General features: G+C 45.0%; 2 non-coding genes across 2 annotated transcripts; both read left to right on the plus strand.

Annotated features, from left to right (window-relative positions):
• The first annotated feature begins 6,384 nt into the window (after window positions 1-6,384).
• Trnap-ugg2 (transfer RNA proline (anticodon UGG) 2) lies at window positions 6,385-6,456 on the plus strand. The gene has a single exon. It is a non-coding gene; the product is annotated as a tRNA-Pro (tRNA).
• A 915-nt stretch (window positions 6,457-7,371) lies between these two features.
• On the plus strand, window positions 7,372-7,443 carry Trnap-agg4 (transfer RNA proline (anticodon AGG) 4). Its single transcript has one exon. It is a non-coding gene; the product is annotated as a tRNA-Pro (tRNA).
• The last annotated feature ends 16,070 nt before the right edge of the window (window positions 7,444-23,513 follow it).

The raw sequence follows: 23,513 nt of genomic DNA on the forward strand, positions 1-23,513 counted from the left end.
AATCAATTTCAGGGACTTCCTGAAGCTCTTTTGAGTTGTCTACCTTCCTGCACTGTCATAGGACATTGGTACAAAATACCTCAAGCATTGTGGAAGCAGTTTTTCTCACTTCAAACTTCCTCCCAAGAGAAAAAAAAAGTCTGTGTGTGATGTTAACTTTTCCTGGGAATGAGTCAACATATATATCTGTGCCTACCAGTTAGGGAGCCAAGGATAGCTCGAGGTAATGATTCCACCAAAGTCCAGCTCAGTAACCAATTAGTTTATCGGACTTCCAAATGACCGAGTGAGGGTTTACTTAGAGGCTCATGGATGACCTTGGAACAACTACATCACCAACACAGTTTCACATCATCTGGCTTTAACATCTGGAATTCCAGGTGAGAAACCAGTGAACCTCCCTCTCCCAACTAAGGAATGTCAGTAGCTCCTTAACAGTGCCACAGGCGCATCTGTCTCCACTGATGCGCTTATTTCTCTGCCAGGATTACAAGACAGTCTTATACTCCAGAATGACAATGGGTTGCCCATGTGTTATGCCTACAGGAAAAAGCTATAATAGCATAAATTCTTGCACAGACTTCAGCCCACCATGGTTAAAATGCCTTATTTTACAAAGTTTATGAAAACACTTGGCCACTTGAGTAGATAAATTTCAAGGACCCACCTCTATTCCTTCCCTAAAGCCATCAGTTCGGGAGGTCCTGAAATTCAGGTTCACTGATCTGAGACTCACCTGTCCCCCAAGGGTTCTGTGGTCACTCTCCTCTAATATGCTGTCCTGTCCCCCTTGGTTGGTTGATCAAACGGGTTCCCATTCTTCCCAACCAGAAAGTGTCTCATTCAGCGCTGTTTTAGATGATTTTTGTAGACTGTTGCATTAGAAACTGCGACAGAGGAGTAAAGGCTGGAAGGCCTCCTGCACTGATGCTTCATAGACAGAGAATATCTCAACAAAACCTACATCATACAACCCTGAGTGTGTGTGTGCGTGTGTGTGTCGGGGTGGTGGTGCTATGCAATGGTTTATAACAGACCAAGAGTCTCTTGGTCAGCTGCTATTTAAGCTTTTCCCTTTGCTCACTAGACAACACCCATCCTCCGGAGTTCTTTTTGTTGCTTAATAAATGGTGGCTCTAACCAACACAAACCTGGGTGCCTGACAGACTCTGATGCCCCCTGTACATGAAGATATGATTCTCTGCATGAGTGCAAAAACATAACCCTTACCTTGAAGATGATTAAAAAAAATGATGTATTCTACAGCCATATATGAATGTCCATAGACATGGAACACATATTTACCCCAAAGTCCAGTTTCAACATAGAAACAGTTTCGAGAAGTTGATGGTAACAAAATAAAGTAAAAAATCAAGACACTTTTAAAAAAAAACCCTTTTTTCAACATTTTTTTCTAAATTAGATTAGATTCACTCATTTTACTTTCTGTGTGCTTTGCCTGTGTGTACACACGTGTACCACATTTGTGCTTGGTGCCCACAGAGATCTGAAGATGGCTTTAACTGGAGGTACAAACAGTTGTGAACCACATGGCTGCTGGGTATCAACTCTTGCTCCTTTCTCTCCAAGAGAAGCCCGTGTTCTTAACTGATGCTCCTTCTCTCTATCCTGACTAGGTATTTCTTACTATGTTCATGGGCACCTATGTGGATTTTTGAGTGCTACTTGAGTGCAGAAGGCCATAGGGTTCGGAATAGAATATTGAGTCCCCTCAACCTGAGGTGAGACCTTTGTTTCCTGCCATGTTGGTGCTAGAACTAAACCCTGCAAGAGCACTTCAGTTCTCTTAACCGCTGAGCCACCTCTCCAGCCCCAGGACACCTTTTAAATACCTGGGTGGAAACATTAAGTATTCGCACAACAAAGAAGTCTCAGCTGTAAACACCAGATGCTATCTGAAAACATTCTTCAGTTTTAGTTTGTTAGAAGCTTGTGTCTCTTAATTGAATGCATTCCAAAAGGTCTTTGTCGGTTAGTCACAGGATGTTAGGTCCGTCACAGAGCTGGGTGAGAAAAGTCTATTTAGAGACTAAAGATAGTCCAACATAAATAGTCCTTAGGTTCTGGACCTGCAACATTCCGACCTCTTCACATTACTGCCGTTCTAATCAGTCAGTCAACCTTTGCAGACACGTCCTCTTTCCAAGAACCGTCACTCACAGCAGGATGCCTTAGTAAGAACTGATTCTGGCACTGAAAACCCACTATGCACAGTCCAAGTCAGCCCCACCCTTCCAGATAAACTTCCAAGACTTTTCCGTCTCTCCCTCCCTCCCTTCCGTCCTCTCCTTTCCTGAGTCTGGAGGGTCGAGGGGCTCTCACTATGTAGCACTGGCTGGCCTTGAACTCAGAGAGAACCTGCCTGCCTCTGCCCCCCAAGTGCTGCTGAACTGAAGAGCTCTGGCTTCTCTTGCACAGCACCAGAGTTCAGATCCCAGGATCTGTGTGGAACTCTAGTTCCAGAGAATGCAGCACCCTCTGCTGATCTCTCCGGGTACTCGTCTGCATGTTCTACATGCACACACACATAAAAATAAATCAGCCTTTTTTAAAAAAAGTGGAATGCTGCCACTGACTCTGTCTGTCTGTCAGTCTTAACAGTTTATTGAGTACAGCTTAGGAGAGCAATGAGCTGTTAGTAGAGTACCTACATGATGCCCCAAGGCTTTTCTTTGTATTATTATTAGTACTATCATTGTTGTTATTATTATGTATATGGGTCTTTTGCCTGCAGGTATATCTGTGCACCACTAGTATACTTGGATACCCTAGAAGAAGGTATCCAAGTCCCTGAAACTAGAGTTACAGACTGGGATGAGCCACCATGTGGGTGCTGGGACCTGAGCCAGCTGAGCTATCTTAGAGTCTGGGCACAAACAGCTCCTCATGGGCCACACCTCAAACCTCCCCACCTAGATGCCCTTGCAGAGGACAGTCTTCCCACACGAAATTCCCTCCCTTGTCCTGTCTGTCAGAGATACTCGTTCTTTAGAATCAAATACCTTACATATTACATCCCCCAAACTTTTCTGAGTTCCCAACATACCCCTCAAACCCTCCTGGATCCACCACAGCTTTTGGGTTTTGCTTACCCACAGACACGGTGTTTTAACGTAGTTGGTAATTGTTGCAATCAGCAGCCTTAAATCTCGGATTCCAAAGTCAGCAAGCCGAGGTGGGGAAGATGAGGGATATGGGGTATGTTCAACACAGTTACTGGAAATGTGTCAAGAAGGTACTAATTCACTGACTACACTCTCCCGCAGGATTGAAGGCATCACTGTTGGTCGTAGCCCACATGAAAAGTTCCGACTCCAGAGGCCTGGAGAGACACTTTAGCAGTTAAAGAACTCTTACTGCTCTTACAGGGGACCTGGGTTGGTTGCCAGCACCCACATGATGGCTCACAACTGTCTGTAACTCTAGTTCCAGAGGATTTAACATGCTCTCCTGACCTCCTTAGGCATCAGGCACATAGATGGCACAGAGACATATGTGCAAGGAAGACAGCCATACACTCATACTGTTTATTTACATGTAACACTGCATGGAAGGACCCTACTTACTGCAAAATCTTCAAAGCAGAGTCACAAGGCCAAGACACCTCCATCCGAGACACACGGTAAGACTGCTGATCCATTCAAATTCCTCTCTCCTTCTCTTAGAGCATGCAATTGAGTCCACGCATTGTAAAAGCATTTGTAATGGGATTTTACAGTACATAAAGTAGGTTTAAGGGTGATTAAGATGCGGACTCTGACAATAAACAGAGTTGTTCAGTTCTTGGCTCCACCACTTACTAAGATGTATATAACCTTACTGAAATACTTAATCACCTGTTTTTTCCATCTCCATTTATGTCTACAAAAATGGAGTAATAATGAGGTCAAGGTTGTTTGAAGGATGAAGTTAGCTCATCCGTAAAGTCATAGTACTTACCTCCTAAGCCTCACCTGTGCCTGTTGTCTTTGGTGGTTAGTGAAGCTGTCCTTATTCTGTAGGTCTGGCTGGAGCCTGGAACACTCACTCTGGAGTCCACTCAGGCTGATCTCGGATTGTCGGTAAGTCTCCTGAGTGCTGAGATTCATAGGCCTACACCATGCCTTGCTACACCCTTTATATTTTGAGTGAAAGTTAAATGAGTTAATATGTATGTATTTTATACAATGTATGCAGTAGATGTGAGCTGGCATTACTTGCCCTGTTGGTGTCTCAGCGTTCTCATCTGCAAAAGGAGGACAGTAATGGGACCTCTCTGGTTGGTTTATAAAGGATTGAATAAGGAGCATTACCTAGGCCAGGCTGGCCTTAAACTCCTGATAGTCCTCCTATCTCAGCCTCCTGAATGCTGGGGTTACCTTAATACCTTTTCAGTTCTCAATATTCCTGATTTAGGGGTGTGTGTGTGTGTGTGTGTGTGTGTGTGTGTGTGTAAGAGAGAGAGAGAGAGAGAGAGAGAGAGAGAGAGAGAGAGAGAGAGAAAGAGAGAGAGAGAGACAGAGAGACAGAGAGACAGAGACAGGTATCCATGGGCGCCTTCCCCTATGCAGGGCATGTGGATCTTCCTTCCTTCCTCTCTCTCTCTCTCTCTCTCTCTCTCTCTCTCTCTCTCTCTCTCTTTCTATTTTGGGTGTGGGGTGCGCACATCTTTGTTATTTTGTTTGTTGTAAAACAGGGTTTCTCAGTGTAGCCCTGGCTGTCTTGGAACTCACTTTGTAGACCAGGCTGGCCTTGAACTCACAGAGATCCACCTGCCTCTGTAAGGTATAGACCCCCATCTCCCCTCTCCAGTTTGTTTCTATACCTTCTTCTCTGAGACACGGTGGGTCGGTCTGTCACAGAACCTGACACTTGCTGATTTTTGGTTTTTTTGTTTGTTTGTTTTTGTTTTTGTTTTTTTCAGAGCTGGGGACCGAACCCAGGGCCTTGTGCTTGCTAGGCGAGCGCTCTACAACCCGCTGATTTCTTTCTAGGCTGATTGACCATTGAACCCAGAGGATCCATCTGCCTGTTTCCAGCCCTGCTGTCAGCACTGGGGACGCTGATGTGTCCTGCTCTGCCCGTCTTTTATGCAGATGCTGGGAACTGACAGGTCTTCACGTTTGTGCAGCAAGCACTTTACCAACAGAGCCAGCTCCTAGCCCTCAATACCCTTTTCTAGGTCAAAAAAAAAAAAAAAAATCAGGTTTGCTTGCTTTCTAATTAGAGCGTATCACCTGTTTTATTATATAATTGTTGCCATCTTTTTATAATTGTTTACTTGTTTGATGGCAGGACTGTGGGCCAGAGCTTGTGTGTGGAGGTCAGTTTCCTCCCTTCACAATGGGAGTCCCGAGAGTCTGACTCGGGCTTGGTAGCGAGTGCGGTTCCCCGACTGAGCCATCGAATCTTACGTTTTTGGGAGAGAATAGTGTTCGGATAAGCCTGAGGAATGCAGTGCATGTTCAGGAACAGGCATGCACAGTGAACCGGGTTCTGCTCTTGACTTCCTTCCTGTGCAATCAGAGTGAAAGAGGGGCAGGGTCACAGGTGAATAGCCAGGTTTCCCTTGTGGCCTTTGTTTCCCTGGTGGGCGTGGTTGCCTCTTGTCCACCGTGCCAGCTTCCAGACACCCTCCCCTACCATATATGATACTGTGTTACAGCCTGGCCTCCAATTTGCTATGAAATAGGGAATGGCCTTGAGGTCCTATGTCCTCCTTGCACTAACTTCGCAAGTGCCACCATGCCCATCACAAATCACATATATGTAATTCCATTTAAAAACTTTTATAATAATAATTAGTGCGTGAGTGTGTGCATGTGTGTGTACACGCACGCGCGCGCGCGTGCATGTTTCAGAGGAAAACTTTCAGGAGTCAAATCGCTTCTTTCACTGAGTTCTGGGGATCGAACTCAAGCCTTCAGGCGCGCTGGACTGCGAGACGTTAGCCTCGACACAAGCGCTGAACAAGTGTTTTAAGGAGCGTTCCTTCTTCCTCACCTTCCCAAAACCTTATATTTTTAAAGATTCTTTTGAAATCGACATAGCTAGGCTAGTTATAGGTCTTTGATTTACTTCGTTTGGAGAGCCATTTATCATTTTGAAACATGGTAAGTTCTGCACTTGCCTTTGTGCTCTCTAACATAAGCAAGCCCAGAAAGTACAGACTGGCATGTCTGTACTTATCACAGGTAGGCCATTAGGGAATGGAAAAATCGTGGGCTCAGCAGTTCTTTCGTTTATGCAGCCAAACTAACACATCCTGGAAGTCCAACGTGGATTGTGTAATCCATAGTAACTACTGATGAATTAACAAAACGATTAGAACGCCAATCCTTTGTTCTCACCACTGAGGAGGAAGCAAAGCCTACTGTGCTCAGCGGCTCGTTGGTCTAGGGGTATGATTCTCGCTTTGGGTGCGAGAGGTCCCGGGTTCAAATCCCGGACGAGCCCAGCTATTTTATAACTTTTTTTTCTCTCTCCGTTTCACTCTCCATCTTCTCAAAGTAGCCGACAAGTTCCTCCTGTTAAAGCCACAAGAAAACAAGGACGAGAAGAGCAAAAAATCCTCCCGCCAAGGAAAAGTCCTTCCGTAAAGCTAGACAGAACGGGGAGGTCTCAGTTCCTCGCTACCCAAACTCTAGGATCTTTCCCACAAAAAGGGGAACTGGTGGCTTTGATCCGGAGAATCCAGAGACCGGTCCAGCCCAGATCTACCCGATTCTCTCAGGTGAAGGAAGCCTGTTTTGGAGAGAGATTCACAACTCTGTACAGAGGGGTGGCTAGCACACAGCGACTGTCCCGGGGATGGGAGGAGCATCGCTGACTGGGCCCAGGGGTGCACCCTGCGTGCACCCTTTCTTCGCCTCTTTCTAGGCCACGGGCTGGAGAAAATTCTCACCCCTGCCTCTGGTCCACACACAATCGTGGGCTCTCATCATGGTTTTATCAAGCGAGGTACAACACACCAGCGGGAAGCTATACCCCAAGGTGCCGCACCGTAGGCTAGTGGCCGGGTCTGGGATTCTAGGGGTGGAGCCCCAAGGAACCTCCACGCAGGCACGGCCGGATTCTTTGGACGACCGTCTGTCCCTCACAGTGACTGTGATCTTCAGACAGCGGGCTTCCATATGGGCAGTGTGAATCGCCAGCCAAGCACTGAGTGGCTCCTTGGGCCAAGATCAAGAGAACCTGACACTAGGCGACCTCCTCACTTTGCTTGTTGGGGAGTCCCTCTGTAATTACAGTCTTTGAATTCACCCTTTCGGGGCGGGTCTGAAATCTGACTCTTCTTCCAGCTCAGACTTTCAGGTCCCGCCCCAAGACGGCTCCAGGGTCATGCAGTGGACCAGACACATAGTCTTACATGGCTCGTTGGTCTAGGGGTATGATTCTCGCTTAGGGTGCGAGAGGTCCCGGGTTCAAATCCCGGGCGAGCCCATCTTTAGCTTGCATCAAGATTTATCTGGCAACGAACTATCTTTTAAAAGAGCTAAGACTCTGCTGGCCACGCATGCTGTTGGAAAGAGATGAGTCTCCAGTCACAAGTGGTTCAGACTTCTGCTTTCACTCCCACCCACAGCGCTTGACTCAGGAGCCCAGAGTTTTAACATTTTTGAAAATTAAATTATGTCTTATTTTATTATTTTTTGGGGTTTGGGGCGACGCCACTGGGGGGAATTAAGGAGCTCCTTGAGGAAACCAGTTTTCTGTTTCCACCATGTGCGCCCCTGGAGATGGAACTCAGGTGGTCCTCCGAAGGAACCAGACTTGATGGGGGGAGCCTGGAGCCTGAAGGGAAGGAGTGACATGTTATAAAGCCACTCGGAGGATTCCATCCACCCCCACAAGGAAGTTTATTTAGGTTTAGTTATAGGGGAGAAAATGGACTGGAAAAAGCCAATTGGCTGTTAGTTTCCTTTTTTTTTTTTTTCTGCTACCAGACTCTAGGAGCTCAAGTAAGCTGGTCAAGCACTATCAACCCCCGCTATTTATTATTAATTACATCTATCTATCTATCTATCTATCTATCTATCTATCATCTACTTATCTATCAATTGTGTGCGTATGCTTGTGCATGTGCGTGTGTGTGTGCGCGTGTGTTTACAGTGTGGAAGACAACTTTTAAGAATTGGCTTTCTCCTTCCAGTACACTTTGTGGGGCCTGGGACTTGGCGGCAAATCTCTAACCACACAGCCATCTCCACGGCCCTGATTCCTTTTTGTTTTGCTTGTTTGTTGCCTTTCTTTCTTTCTTCCTTTCTTTCTTTCTTTCTTTCTTTCTTTCTTTCTTTCTTTCTTTCTATCTTCCTTCCTTCCTTCCTTTCTTTTTTAGTTTAGTTTAGTTTTGTTTGTTTTGTTTTGAGACAGAGTTTCTCTGTGTAACCCTGGCTGACCTGGAACTTGCTCTGTATAAAAGGCTGGTCTTGAATCCACAAAGATCATCTGTCTGCCTAAGTCTCTCAGGTGCTGGGAATCAAAGGTGTGCATTACTACACTCAGGCCTTTTTTAAAAATAAAATACTACTACTACTACTACTACTACTACTACTACTAATAATAATAATAATAATAATAATAATAATAATAATAATGAGGAGTGGAAGGAGTTGAAGTATCACCTAGCACATTTGGGAATCAAAAAAGTGGTTAATTTAATAAGTCATTAATTTCTATTTTCTTGAAGGAAGAAAAAGTTTCTTTAGAAGACAAAGCTTTTGCCTAATAGGCTAGCTATATAATTTGTAGGGTTTGGTATAAAATGAAAATGTAGGACCCCTCATATAATTGATAAGTTATTTCTCTGCTGGCAGTGACATGAACCAGTTCAAGCCACATTAGAATATATCAAAGGCAGGTTATTGAGACACTGCTCTCTGGTGGGTTCACTGGCTCCAAGGATCACCATGGAGAGAGAAGTGGTGGTAGGGGGAATAGAGAGAGAGAGGGGGCACAGAGAGAGAAGGGAAGGAGGAGAAGAGAGAGAGAAGGAAAGAGAGGGAATGATAGAGAAAGACAGATGGAGATGGAGAAGACCAAAACATCTGGATTATATAGGGAAGAAGAGCCCCTGGGCTGGAAAGTTCAGAGTTGGGGGCAGGGTATGCCAGGTAGGGACTGAGGGATGCTGGGAGAACCTGGAGGCCAGGTCTGCTTTGGTAAGTAAAGTATGCGCCTCAGTCCCTTGTCCTGGGGTCCAAAACCAAACAATAATAATTAGAAATTATTAGAAACTTTGTGGGTTTTGGTGTGGTTTGGTTTTGAAGTCAGGATTTCTCTGTGTAGCCCTCGCTAACCTAGAACTCTCTCTTTGTTGACCAGGCTGGCCTTGAACTCAGAGATCTGTCTGCCTCTGTCTCCTGAGTGCTTAGAATTAAAGAGTTCTTTTCATTTATTTGTGTGTATCTGCTGGGGTGTGTGTGAGATAAAGGGCAGAGCAGAGGGTTACTTATCATTACCCCTCAACACTCTCTTCCCCTTTGCCGACTGATGCTTCCCTTGAATTCTGCACTAGTTGTTTTTTGTTTGCTTGTTTGTTTGTAGTTATTTCAGAGGCAGGCTGAATGCATGACCCCAAACAGTGGCCCTGGACAATTAGAGACTAGCCAGCAAATGTCAGGTGAAACCTACTGTACCTCCTGTCTTAATTAGGGTTATTGCTGTGAAAAGACATCATGACCAAGGCAACTCTTTTTTAAAAGATTTATTTATCTATTATAAGTGAGTACACTGTAGCTGTCTTTAGACACTTAGACACACAAGAAGAGGGCATCAGATCTCATTTACAGATGGTCGTGAGCCACCATGTGGTTGCTGGGATTTGAACTCAGGACCTCTGGAAGAACAGTCAGTGCTCTTAACCATTGAACCATATCTCTCCAGCCCTCCAGGCAACTCTTATAAAGGAAAACAGTTAACTGGGGCTGGCCTGCACTTTAGAGGTTTAGTCCATTATCATCATGGAGGGAAGCATGGCAGTGTCCAGGAAGACAATGCTGAAGTTGAGAATTCTACATCTTGATCCACGGGCAGCCAGGAGGAGACTGGATTCCACATCCGGCATAGCTTGAGCATTTAAGACCTCAAAGCCCGCCTCCACAGTGACACACTTCCTCTAGCAAGGCCATACCTCTTCCATGGGTCAAGCATCCAAATACATGAGTCTCTGGAGCCAAACCTATTCAAACCACCACAGCCCTTTATGGACAGAGGGACAATCTCCACTACCCTTCTGATTTAGTGGTCAGGTCTACCTGGCACAGAGCCCACATGGTGAGTAGAGGCTCCATGTTGATTTGCAGGTTTATTGGCACAGTGGCTATTGGAGCACTGTAGTGATGCCAAAGTGCCAAGAGCAATGGGAGCAGTTGATGGGGATCGTGGGATGGCACAGGGAAAAAGGACTAAGCCTGTGTCTTAGGGTTTTTATTGCTGCAGTGAAACACTATGATCAGAAAGCAAGTTGGGGAGGAAAGGGTTTATTCAGCTTATACCTCCATACTCTGTTCATCTTTGAAGGAAGTCGGGACAGGAACTCAAACAGGGAAGGATCCTAGAGACAGGAGCTGAAGCAGAGGCCATGGAGAGCCACTTGTCTTAGTGAAGGCTTCTATTGCTATGAAGACACACCATGATCATGGCAGCTCTTACAGAGGAAAACATTTAATTGGGGCTGACCTTTGGTTCGGGGATTTAGTGTCCATTATCATCACAGCAGGAAGCATGGTGGCATGTATACAGAGACGGTGCTGGAGAAGGAACTGAGAGGTCTACATCTGGGTCGGCAGCCAGCAGGAAGGGGCAGTGAACCACTAGGCCTTGCTTGAGCTTCTGAAACCTCAAAGCCCACTCATCCGTGACTCACTTCCTCTAAAAGGCAACATTCCCAATAGTGCCAGCCCCTGTGAGTCCATGGGGGCCATTTTTATTCAGACCACCACGGTGCTGCTTACTGGCTCGCTTCTCATGACTTGCTTAGCCTGCTTTCTTGTAAAACCCAGGACCACCAGCCCAGGCATGGAACCACCCACAGGGGGCTGGTCCTTCTTCCACCAAAAACTAATTAAGAAAATACCATCAATTGGACCATATGGAGGCATTTTTCTCAATTAAGTTTCCCTCCTTCAGATAACTCAATTCCGTGTGTCATGTTGAGCTAAGGTTACACAGTACGTCCCACTGATGGCAGTTGTCACCCTCAAAGGGTAAACCCTGTGTACATTTCCTCTCAGCAAGAGAATATACTGGGGGTGGACACACTGCAGGTGCACACTCAGCACGCCACCATTACAGAGTTTCTCCAGAGTGCAGTGTAAAGGTCACCATTGTGAGTGGGGAGGACGGGAGCCTGTAAAGTTCCTGCCCTGAGTAGACCTCTAAATCTCAAACTGTACTGACTGCCTGGAAGTCTATGCTGAAATTACAGAAACTTTAAAGGAGCTAGGAAGATTAGAGGTTATTTGCCCAGTCCGAAGACCTTTCTTCTGCTTGGTGTGTGGCCTGTGAAGACTCCAGTCAGCTCCCAGAAAGACTTCAGATGTAGAGAGCTAAGTAAGGTAAACCCCCATCTACATCATTGCGCCAACATTGCTAAGTAAGGTAGTCCCACGTCTATACCACTGTGCCCAGCATTGCTTTTATACCAGAACAATAGATACAAGTAGGGGGATCTTTCTATGCTGTGTTGCAGCTTATTTTTCTTCTTTCTTTTTTTCTTCTTCCTCCTCTTTTCCATCCTCCTCTTCCTCCTCTTCCTCCCCTCCTCTTCCTCTTCTTCCTCCTCTTCTTCCTCCTCTTCTTCCTCCTCTTCTCCTTCTTCTTTTTCCTCCTCCCCTTCCTCTTCCTTCTCCTCCTTTTTGTATTCTCTTGGTTGCTGAATCCCCAAGGGTCAATTTACATTCAGAGGAGCTTCTGAGTACTTATGCAAAATTACCTTCTCACACTACCTATATGGCAGGGGAAAGTAGCCAGAGCCCCTGCTTTCTCCTCCTGCTCTCTCCTCTTCGTGAAACTTTTTCACAAAGCCTTTGTGAAAAGACTTCCAGGTGTGCACCTCAGGGAAGCAGGATGGGCAGTCAGTCCACACAAAGCAAGGGCAAGCTAGGCTGTGAAATTCCTCAGAGCATTATACTCCAGTAAGAGGCACATCAATATCACACCCAACAACTTAGTAAGAATGTACTCCGTGTTGTTGGTACCAAAATAAATATATTGCTCAAGAGACTCCTGAGTGAGCTATGATCCTTGCAAGGTAATCCTAATGGTCGTATCCCTTTGTGTTAGAAGTCACCAGATGTTTGGGGGACTATGGAAAAAAAATAGCCAAAGCAAACAGTTCTAGCAGCGTTTGGGTCCTACTCATGGAAAGGAAGGAAGTCAGTGCACAGTACCAGGACAGCAACTGCTGAATGATTGTGAAACATTCCAACAGGTGGGGCCCAGTACCCCAGTAACAGTGAAAGCTGCTTATCCAACGGAAGGCCATGCCTCTTGCGCCAGCAGCACAGAATCAAACTTGCCAGAGATGGCATACACATTTACAGCAGTGTGGTGCCACGTGTTTCCAAGTCCTGTTGCAAATGCCATGCAGCCCGTGTCGGCACCAGTGTTCTTTCAAGCTTCTAAGCCTCCCCCATAAGTGAGCCAAGAGCTAAGAGAGATAAAGTGCTAAGAGGAACACACCATCTGTCTGCAGAAGAAAGGGCACCGAACAGGGCTGGGTGGCTGTTGAAATGCAAATGAACACTGACCCCATGTGGCTGGAGTAAGGAAGCAAGCGTGTGGGGGAAAGTATAGCCAGTGGACTGGAATGAGAGCAGAGTTGGTAGTACCAGTTCATGAGATTTACCCTGTGACAATCCGTATGGACAGTGGTTGGGTTGTATTCGGAGGTCTGACTTTATGGATGGCCCAATGGGAAAAAATCTAGTGCATACTCTTCCCACCACGGTGGGGCAGCAGATCCTGGAGGAAGTATATAACAGAGTTCAAAAGGAATCAGTGATTTCCACATGGCAAATCAAAACCCATAGCTCATCGAGGTTCGGAAATCAGGAAGCAGATGCACTCACCTAACTACAGGCCAGCTGCCTCCAGAGATCACCAGAGGCTCTTAGCTTCCTGCTTGTCTACAGTCTGGTCACAGTGAATTCCAAATGAGGACACTGAGAGACTGTACAGGGTCCGTACATACCTGTGTGGACACTGCCACAAGCCCATTGAAAACTGTAAAAGTAACTTACACTCACCTGAGGTAATTACTATCTCCAAGCCTTAATGTCTCAGTCTGCTAACCTAGGCCTAGTCTTGGAAGCATCTAGCCTCCATACAATATTATCTAGGCCTAGAATGTTTTCAGCCTCCGAGACTTGCTCCTGAATAAGCTCACCCATTCTTCTTCCTTCTGAACTCTGGCTGGCTGGTTCAACTCAGCTCTTCTGGCTCAAACTCCTCTCCAAGCTGACTGATTCAATCTGGCTTCTCTCTCAGCTTCTGAATTGCTCTGCTTTGCCTCAAACTTACAGTAATGATGTTCTAATGTTCTAACTTCTTCTCATTCTCTGGCTCATTCTGTCTTCACCTGCCTCTGTACTACTCCCTTGGTAAAACCGTCTTAGAGTTTCCTTTGCTGTGAGGAAACACCATGACTAAAGCAAGACTTATAAGGGCAAGCATTTAACTGGGCTGACTTACAGATTCAGGGGTTTAGTCCACTCTCATCATAGCAGGATCTGAGGCAGCATGCAGGCAGACATGGTGCTAAGGAAGGAGCTGAGAGCTCTGCGTCTTGATGAGAAGGCAACCAGGGGAGACTGGCCTCCAGGCAGCTAGAAGGAAGGTCTCAAAGCCCACCTCACAGTGACTCGGCTTCTCCAACAAGGCCACACCTACTCCAACAAGGCTATACCTCCTAATAGTGTCATGCCTTGGACCAAGCATATTCAAATTACCACAAACTGCCTCCTTCCCCTCTCTCTCTCTCTTTCTGGGCTGCTCTACTCTCCCTCTCAACTCCATTGTTCTGCTGAACTCTGCTGTAGTCCTGTATTGTACGTTCCTCTTCCTCTTTGTATTGTCTGTCTCTCCAACAAGTAGCTTCCCTTTCCTCGCTTTGTCAGAGTTGGGCATATACCATTCTGTCAAACCTTTCTTTTCCTGCCACTCAACTAGATATCACTTTTTTTTTTTTTTTTTGGTTCTTTTTTTCGGAGCTGGGGACCGAACTCAGGGCCTTGCGCTTCCTAGGCAAGCGCTCTACCACTGAGCTAAATCCCCAACCCCTAGATATCACTTTTTTAAAAAAGATTTATTCATTTATTTTATATATAAGTACACTGTAGCTGTCTTCAGATACACCAGAAGAGGGCATCGGATCTCTTTACAGATGGTTGTGAGCCACCATGTGGTTGCTGGGAATTGAACTCAGGACCTCTGGAAGAGCAGTCAGAGCTCTTAACCACTGAGCCATCTCTCCAGCCCGATATCACTTTTTTTTAAAGATTTATTTATTATATATAAATACACTGTAACTGTCCTCAGACACACCAGAAGAGGGCATCAGATCTCATTACAGATGGTTGTGAGCTACCATGTGGTTGCTGGAATTTGAACTCAGGACCTCTGGAAGAGCAGTCAGTGCTCTTAACCACTGAGCCATCTGTTTCCTTCTACAAATGAACTTTACCTTCATTGTTTCGGATTAAAAGTAAGTGCTAAGCGTGTGTCTGTATTCCAGCCAGAGGGATTAAAGGTATGTACCTAAGGGCTGAGCCACAACCTAACTAGAAACAAGTTTGAATATCCTGTAACAGAAAAGTTTTTAATTAATTAATTAAGCAATCCATGGGTGAAACACATTGGGTCTTATCCAACTCAGTGTTACACACAGGCATGTCCCAGAGAATTAATAATGATTGGAGCATTCACTTTACAGTCACTGGTGTAAGGAACAGGGCTAAGGAGACCAGGACTAATTGTATTTCCATATTTTTACAACTATACCCAGGCTGTATTGACAGAAATAATCACTGGATTGTTAAAATAAAAATACAGGGGGCTGGGGCTGGGGATTTAGCTCAGTGGTAGAGCGCTTACCTAGGAAGCGCAAGGCCCTGGGTTCGGTCCCCAGCTCCGAAAAAAAGAACCAAAAAAAAAAAAATACAGGGGGCTGAACAGATGGCTCAGCAGTTAAGGGCATTCACTTTGCTCTTTTGGAGGACCTGGGTCACTTGACAAAACCAACCTCATGCAGCTTACAACTTGTAACTCCAGCTCCATGGGTCCAATGCCTTCTTCTGGCCTATGCAGACACCAAATGCACACAGTACACATACATATACTTGGCAGACACACACACACACACACACACACACACACACACACACACAGAGAGAGAGAGAGACAGACATTAAATAAATATTTACAAACCCCCAACAATTAGAGTTTGAACAAAGGTATCCTGCACAAGAAGGAAAGAACACTCCTCGGGACTGGTGAGATGGTTCAGTAGATTTGAACATTTGTCACTAAGCTGGCTGACCTGAGTGTGGGCCCCGGGATCCATAAGATGGAAGGAGAGAATTGTCTCTTACAAGTTGTCCTCTGATCCCCACCCTCATACACAAGCATAGAAACAGAGAAATGTACTGTTTTTGAAGAAAAGATCTCCCTATGTAGCCCTGGCTAACCTGAAATTCTCTTTATAGACCAGGCTGGCCTCAAACTTACAGAGATCCATCTGCCTCTGCCACCTGAATGCTAGAATTAAAGGCGCGAGCCCCACTATATCCACCTAATGTCGTGGATCTTACTATATAGCCCTGGGTGGCCCGGAACTGGCTAGATAGACCAGGCTAGCTTTAAACTGGAGTTCTGACCATCTCTGCCTCTTTAATGCTAGGATAAAACATATGCAAGATCAAAATGCTCTCTTAACTGTTGAATCATTTCACCAGCCCTAGACAAAAGTAGTTTTGAAAAGAAGACACTCCCAGAAGCTATAGGGCTATTGAATGAAAAATTCCATATCAGAATTGAACTGTTCCTGTGAGTTGAGCCCTGAGGGAGGTTCTACTGGTGCAAAGATGATTGCCGCTGATATTGGTTGTATGCCAGACCTAGATGTTAAGTTCCCATTGCAAAAGGCAGTGCATGCTTTTGTTGCAGAGCATGGAGAAGTTAAACTGAGACTGAGCCGGAGGCTCCTTCTCCACTGATTGGTTTTCCTAATCCTGGAAGGCATTGGCTGCTGAGCAAAACTGGTTGACAGTTCAGTTCAATAATGGACCCTGTGTGCAACACTACTTGTCTTACTGAGGGTTTCTATACTGCTGTGATGAAACTTCATGACCAAAAATGATCTGGGAGGAAAGGGTTGAATTCATCTTACAGCTTGTAGTCCCTCATCCAGGGGAGTTGGGGCAGGAGCTGATGCAGAGGTCATGGAGGGCGCTGCTCACTGGCTTGCACCTCATGGCTTATTCAGCCTGCTTTCTTATGTACCTCCAGAACCATCTTCCAGGGGTGGCCCCACCCACAATACACTGGGCCTTCCCACGGCAATCACAGATTAACAAAATAACCCATAGGTTTGGGTATAGGCAGGTCTTACAGAGGCATCTTCTCAACAGAGAATCTCTCTTTCGGTGTCAAGTTGACACGAAACCATCCGGCGCAACTACCAACATTCTAAGCAAGATAGGCCCACTGATTCATTAGTGGCGTGACTCTGGCTGCAACCAAATGCTCTCTGATTTACTTTAAGGCTCCTCCAAAGGAGGGAACTTGATACTGTATGTGAGCACAAAATCTTGTGGCTATGTATGCCATAGGCTCCAGTAAAGAGGCAATTGTTATTGCTTATTAAACAGATGCGATGTGCCTGTCAAAATGTCTTCTAATTTGTATTGGCACTTATAGTTATATTTTGCATTTACACACATAGATTACTGTGGGAAAACTCGGCAAATTAAGGTGGAAGTCCACCATTAACTGAATAGCCTTCTGAAACTCAGTGCGAATGGAAGACTCCCTTCCTTAGCAGGGCTTCTCCTTCTCTGACCTTGTCTGAGGAGTTCTAAGCACATGCGCATGCACACACACACACACAAACACACACACACACACTTGGCTCTACCTGAGGAACGTCACATAGCCTCGGTTAGATTACATACATAATCAATTTCCTTTCTCCTGATAAGAACCTGTTTTGCTATCACCTGAGATTCCTGACGTGCTTCCCCATGCTAATGAGGCATTTTGGTACCCTAAGCCCTCAGCCAATGACTTTTGCCCATCCTAGATGTTCCTACCCTCAATTCCCCATACCTTTATAAGCCTTTAATCATCCAAAGTAAAGTTGATCTGACTCCCACAGCTGGTCCTGGTACGATCATTCACCATACATACTCACAGGGCTTCCAACTCCCACCCCCTCCTCCCCACACTCATCTTGGTTGTGGAGGAAACCTTTTTTGTAAATGAGAGATCACTGTAGAGGTGCATAAATGGTCAACTGCTTATAGTAAGTAACTGTTGCTGTGGTACAGTGGCCCAATGTTCAGGCATAAATAGAAGGAAATAATCAGACATCATATATATGATATCTATACCACCTACTCAGGGAGGATCATCAAAGAGGAAGAGACAGAAAGAATGTGAGAGCTGCTGCAAAGGGTGGAGTGCAATGTGATTATTTCTTCCAAGTTGAAACATCCCCTCCTGGAAGGAGAAGGAAACTTCATAAGCCTCAGAAATGTCATGAAACTTACAAGACTCAGACTACACCCATCCTTCCCCAAAGATCACAGAAGCAGTAGACAGCTGGGGAGGGAAGGAGTCTTTTATGACACTAAGAGTAAGTTGTCTCAGGAACTTCAGTTATGCAGTTCCCATGAACCATCACAATGTAACTACGCAACTCTCCTGGTTGCCAGCTTCTTGCTGTAGAGGTGGGCAAGTTCATAGAACCTGGAGAACGAGCACTGGTCTTGGCTGGTCCTGGCTGGTCCTGGCTAGAGTCCTGGCCAGATGCAGATGCAAAACTGTCATCATGAAGAACATTGATGATGATGGTTCCTCAGACCCTAGCAGTCATACTCTGATGGCTAGGATTGACCTCTGTCCCAGAAAAATTACAGCCGCTATGGGCAAGAAGAAAATTGCCAAGATCGGGAGCTGGAGAGATGGCTCTGCAGTTAAGAGCACTGACTGCTCTTCCAGAGGTTCTGAGTTCAATTCCCAGCAACCACATGATGGCTCACAACCATTTGTAATGGGATCCAATGCCCTCTTCTGGTGTGTCTGAAGACAGCTACAGCATACTCAGATGAATAAAGTAAATAAATCTTTAAAAAAGAAAAGAAAAAGAAAATCACCAAGATCAAGTTCTTTGTGAAAGTGTATCACTGCAATCACCCCATGCCACAAGGTACTCTGTGGATATCCCCTTGGACAACAAGGATGCTTTAAAGAAAGAAGAGTCCAATGAAATGGAACTGAGACAGATTATGTACTTACCTAAAAGCACGTATTCACAAGTACCTAAGCCAAAACTCTAGAACCCATTTGTTTCTCTCCACCTCTGCCTGCTTCCAACACTGTAGTGTTCACAAGGCCCCTATAGCACACATGTGAAGGTGCTCCTTGGATATTAAGATGGGGTTCAGCAGAGGTTGAAAACATCACAAATCAAAAATACATTTGGTAAATTTGACCTAATTGAATCACAGCTTTGTACCAATAACTAACCAAACACACAGTACACTGTAGATAGAGTGATCAAATGCCTGGCTGGCATTGCTGGTCCCCTGGTGCCACTCAACGTTTGGAAAAAAATATGGTAGTGTATACTGTTATGTTAGTGTGCTCTCAACACACACACACACACACACACACACACACACACACACACACACACACACACACACACACACACAGAGAGAGAGAGGCACAAAACTTGCAGTGATTTCTCTGGGTTGTACACTGATTTACATGACCAAATGGAAACGTTGTAAATTGGGGCCCTCTGTGTTTGTTTGTTTGTTTGTTTGTTTCAGATTAGTTTCTGAACTGGAAATGTAGAGGAACATCTCAGGAAAAGCTTCTGAAGAGGGGAAGAAAATCGTACCGAACATATTATTTATAAATCTAATACACATGTCACTCAAAACTCAATTTATCTTAGTGGCAATGGTTGTATAACATTTGTGAACGTACTTAATTAAATATCCACTTTTACTTTTTTTTTTTTTTTTTTGGTTCTTTTTTTTTCGGAGCTGGGGACCGAACCCAGGGCCTTGTGCTTCCTAGGTAAGCGCTCTACCACTGAGCTAAATTCCCAGCCCTAAATATCCACTTTTAAAAGGCTAAATGGGGGCGCTGGAGAGATGGCTCAGCGGTTAAGAGCACCGACTGCTCTTCTAGAGGTTATGAGTTCAATCCCCAGCAACCACATGGTGGCTCTCTGTAAAGAGACCCGATGCCCTCTTCTGGTGTATCTGAAGACAGCTACAGTGTACTTATATATAATAAATGAATAAATCTTAAAAAATAAAATAAAAGGCTAAATAGTAAACTATGTTATATACATCTTGCTTCAATAGAAAACTAAAAAAATTGAGTTACTCTAGACTTCTACACTTTTCAGATATTTCGTTCACATTTTAACATTGAAAGACATTCACTAGCTGGCTGTGGTGGCCCATGCCTTTAATTCCAGCACTGAGGAGGCAGAGACAGGGGAGTTTGAGGTTAATCTGGTTTACCAAGTGAGTTTTGGGACAGCCAGCGTTGTTACACGGAGAAAGCCTATCTCGAAAAAACAAAACAAACAAACAAAAAAAACAAAAACAAAAAACAAAAAAAAAGAAGAAAGACATTCACTACATAGTATTGAATGAAAAATCATGTTTCATATGATTAATAGGTAAGAATATTGAAAGGGGGCACTATAGAGGTGGCTCAGAAGTTAATAGTGGCTACTGCTCTTGCAGTGAAACTGGGTTTCGTTCCAAGCACCCACACCTAGCGAGTCATCACCGCCTGCGATTCCAGTTCCAGTGGATACAGCGCCTCTTTCTGGTCTTCACTGGAATTGTACCTACCTGGTGAACATAGAGACAGGCAGACACCTACGTATAGCACAGAGATAAAAATGAAAAAAATTAAATAAGAAAAGGAGAGTGGGAAAGAGAAGGACATCTCTTTTTAGTTCATAGACGCTTGAATTATTTGCATTGTTGACACGGAGCATATACACAACATTTTTGAGGGCCGTCAAAGTAACCTACTGGGTAAAAGTGCCACCAAACCTGATGATGTGAATTTGGTCCCTGAGACCCAAATGGTATAAGGAGAGAAGAGGCACCCACATGTTGCCCTCTGACTTCCACAGAAGCAGGTGGAGCAGACACCCTCTCCACCCGCTCATGTGAAGAAATGACATTTTAAAATCTGTTGGGTATCATGGCTCATGTCTTTAATCACAGTAGTGGGGAGCCAGAGGCAGGTAGGTTTGTAAGTTCAAGACCAACCGACCAGACCATGTAGAGTGAGTTTCAGAACAACCAGAGCTACATAGGGAGATCCTGTTTTCACAAAAATGAGGCAATCAGGCAAAAGTTTTCAAAATCATTTTTAAAAAATGATATTCCTATTTTTGCAGTGAAAAGTAGAAGAAAGAACTATTTCAGTACTCACAGATATGGCTGGAAAGAGCCGGAAACTATGGCCTCAGGCTTCTTGGCTAAGCACTAGGAACCACTCTGTTCACTACTGTGAACCCCGAGCACCCCGTTTACAGAGAGCCTGCACTAGGATTTGGTTTTTGGTGAGTGCTCTCTTCCAGTCTGTCTTCTTGCTATACCCTCACCTTGCTCCTCTAAGTATACATGGAGAGAAGAGTAGGGTTGAGGGCGGGTGGAAGAGAGGGAGGGGGGAGGGGGAGAGAGAGCTCAATCTTAGTTACTTCCCTGAAGACCTCATGTAGTCATATTGGGGATTAGGACTTCAATGTATGAATTTTGAGCTGGGTGCAATTCAATACCTTTTGTTGAATTGCTTTTAAGGAAGATTATACAAACTTACGTTCTGTTTGTTTGCTTACCTTGCTCTGTCACCAATGTTTAACACTCCAATCCCAACAGCAGCGGTGGTGGTGTCACGTGACCACTGCTGTTGTTTTAGACCGGTCTCAGACCGTTCACCAATGACCTTGAATTTCTGATCCTTCTGCCGCCATCTCCTGAGTGCTGGGATCGCCTGAGATTGAACCAAAGGTTTTGTGCAAGTTGACAAACACCCTCTATCAAGTTAGCTACCTCTGTAGTCAAAAGCCTAAATTATTTTTGAAAAAAGACCCCCTAACTGCGTGAGGGAAGTCTTGGCTTGACTAGATGATTTAGTTTGTCTACATCAACAGTTGGTTTGGTTTGGTTGTTTTTGAGACAAGGTTTCTCCGTGTTTCCTGGAACTCGCTCTGTTGACCAGGCTAGACTTGGAATCAGAGATTTCCCTGCTTCAGCTGAGATTGAAGCTGGCGAACATTCCAATGTTAACTACTAATTCTCCGATACAGATGGCAAAGCTTCCCATGGTCTCCCGTGTTTCCTCAAGGGTAGACGCTGTCTAATCCCAGACACGCCTCTGAAGGCCTCATCTCACTCATCAGGGAACCCATGGCCCTGCCGTTGCCTATCTCATTATCAAATAGGAATAGATTGTATATTCCTAACTTCCGGGCAAGAACGCAATTGACTTCGGTTTTTTTTTTTTTTTTTTAAAGATTTATTTATTTATTATATATAAGTACACTGTAGCTGTCTTCAGATACACCAGAAGAGGGCATCAGATCTCTTTACAGATGGTTGTGAGCCACCATGTGGTTGCTGGGAATTGAACTCATGACCTCTGGAAGAGCAGTCGGGTGCTCTTAACCGCTGAGCCATCTCTCCAGCCCTGACTTCGGGTTTTTTGTTTGACTGTTTATTTAAATTTTGTTATGTACACAGCGTTCTGCCTGCATGCCAGCAGAGGGCACCAGATCTCACTACAGATAGTTCTGGATAGATAGCCTGGTACCATGTGGTTGCTGGGAATTGAACTCAGGAGCTCTGGAAGAGCAGTCAGTGCTCTTAACCTCTGAGCCATATCCCAGCCCTCGACTACTTTTTTCCCCTAAGATTTAATTTAAATTATATGCATCGTGTGCTTCTGCTCATGACAATGTAGCTGCTCCCAAAAGTCAAACGAGGGCATGGGATCCCCCTGGAGCTGGAGTTACAAGGTAGCTGTGAACTGGCTGACCTGGGTGCTGGGAAACGAACCCAAACCCTTTAGAAAAGCAGCAAGTGCTCTTAGCCACTGAGATTTCTTTTCCCCCACACTAAAGCCATACAACATCTTGCAGAGACCCAACTGCTCACGAAAGAGGAAACCAGGCCTCGTTTTCCGGCACTTATGGCCACAGAGATTTTTCAGACTTTTTTTTTTTTTTTTTAACTAACAGAGTTCGTGTAGAAATGGAAACAGCAAAGGAGACTTGGAATGCGTTCAGGCAGTTGTATTTAATAACAGTTTTAGGGGGATGATATGTGTCCATTTTAACAAATCTGAATGCAGATTTTTAAAAAAGGACAAAATCAAAAATAAAAGCCATCTAGAGTCTTACCGCCCAGACATGATGTTAATCAAAGATGCGTGAAAATGATTTTATATAAATAAATTCGTGCTTTCGTTCTGAGGTCTGTTGTAATCGAGCACACTGTGCATTGTGGAGGTCAGTAAGTATGGAGGGACAGGCTCATTATGAATGGCTACTCAATGTCTGAATCTATATATTATAGTCCATTTACCCAGGCCTGTTTGTTGCCAATTTGTGATGCTACTCCCCTAGTTAGCGTTAACTATCAGCTTCACATCTACAGTCGGCTGAGAACTGAGTCTCCATTGAGGGACAGCCCAGATCAGATCGGCAGGTGGGAATGTCTGTTAAAGGATGCAGGAGGGGCCAGCCCACTGTGAGCAGCATCATTTCCTAGGCGGTTGGTCTGTTGCTTTGGACTTACAGCAACACAGCTCATCAGGACAAGGAGAGCGTGGCAGAGCAGGTCTCTTCACAGGGGGCCTGGTTTCACTGTCATCTTCAAGTGCATAAACTAACCAAAAAGGCCCCACTGCTTGACTCCCACTTCTTAAAGCTTCTAAGCAGCATCAAGTCAGAGACAAAGCCTTTAGTATTTGTACAAGGGCCTTCAGGGTGGTCAGCACCCAAACAGTAGCAGTGGGCTAAGGGGTATGTGACAGTTCCTCTTCACTCCGCTGGATGGCAGCTCTCGGCAGCATGAGGTCAAATTAATGACCGATGCTCTGAACATGCTGTGTTGACAAACTATGAGGTAGGCGGGTTGGGTGTATACAGTGAGTTTTTAAAACGTTATTTTTATTTTAAATATGCGAGTCTTTTACCTGTTTGTATGTCTGTATATCAAGTGCATGCAGTGCCTGTGATGGCC

Source organism: Rattus norvegicus, chromosome 2, assembly GCF_036323735.1.
Source record: "Rattus norvegicus strain BN/NHsdMcwi chromosome 2, GRCr8, whole genome shotgun sequence".
Lineage (NCBI taxonomy): Eukaryota > Metazoa > Chordata > Mammalia > Rodentia > Muridae > Rattus > Rattus norvegicus.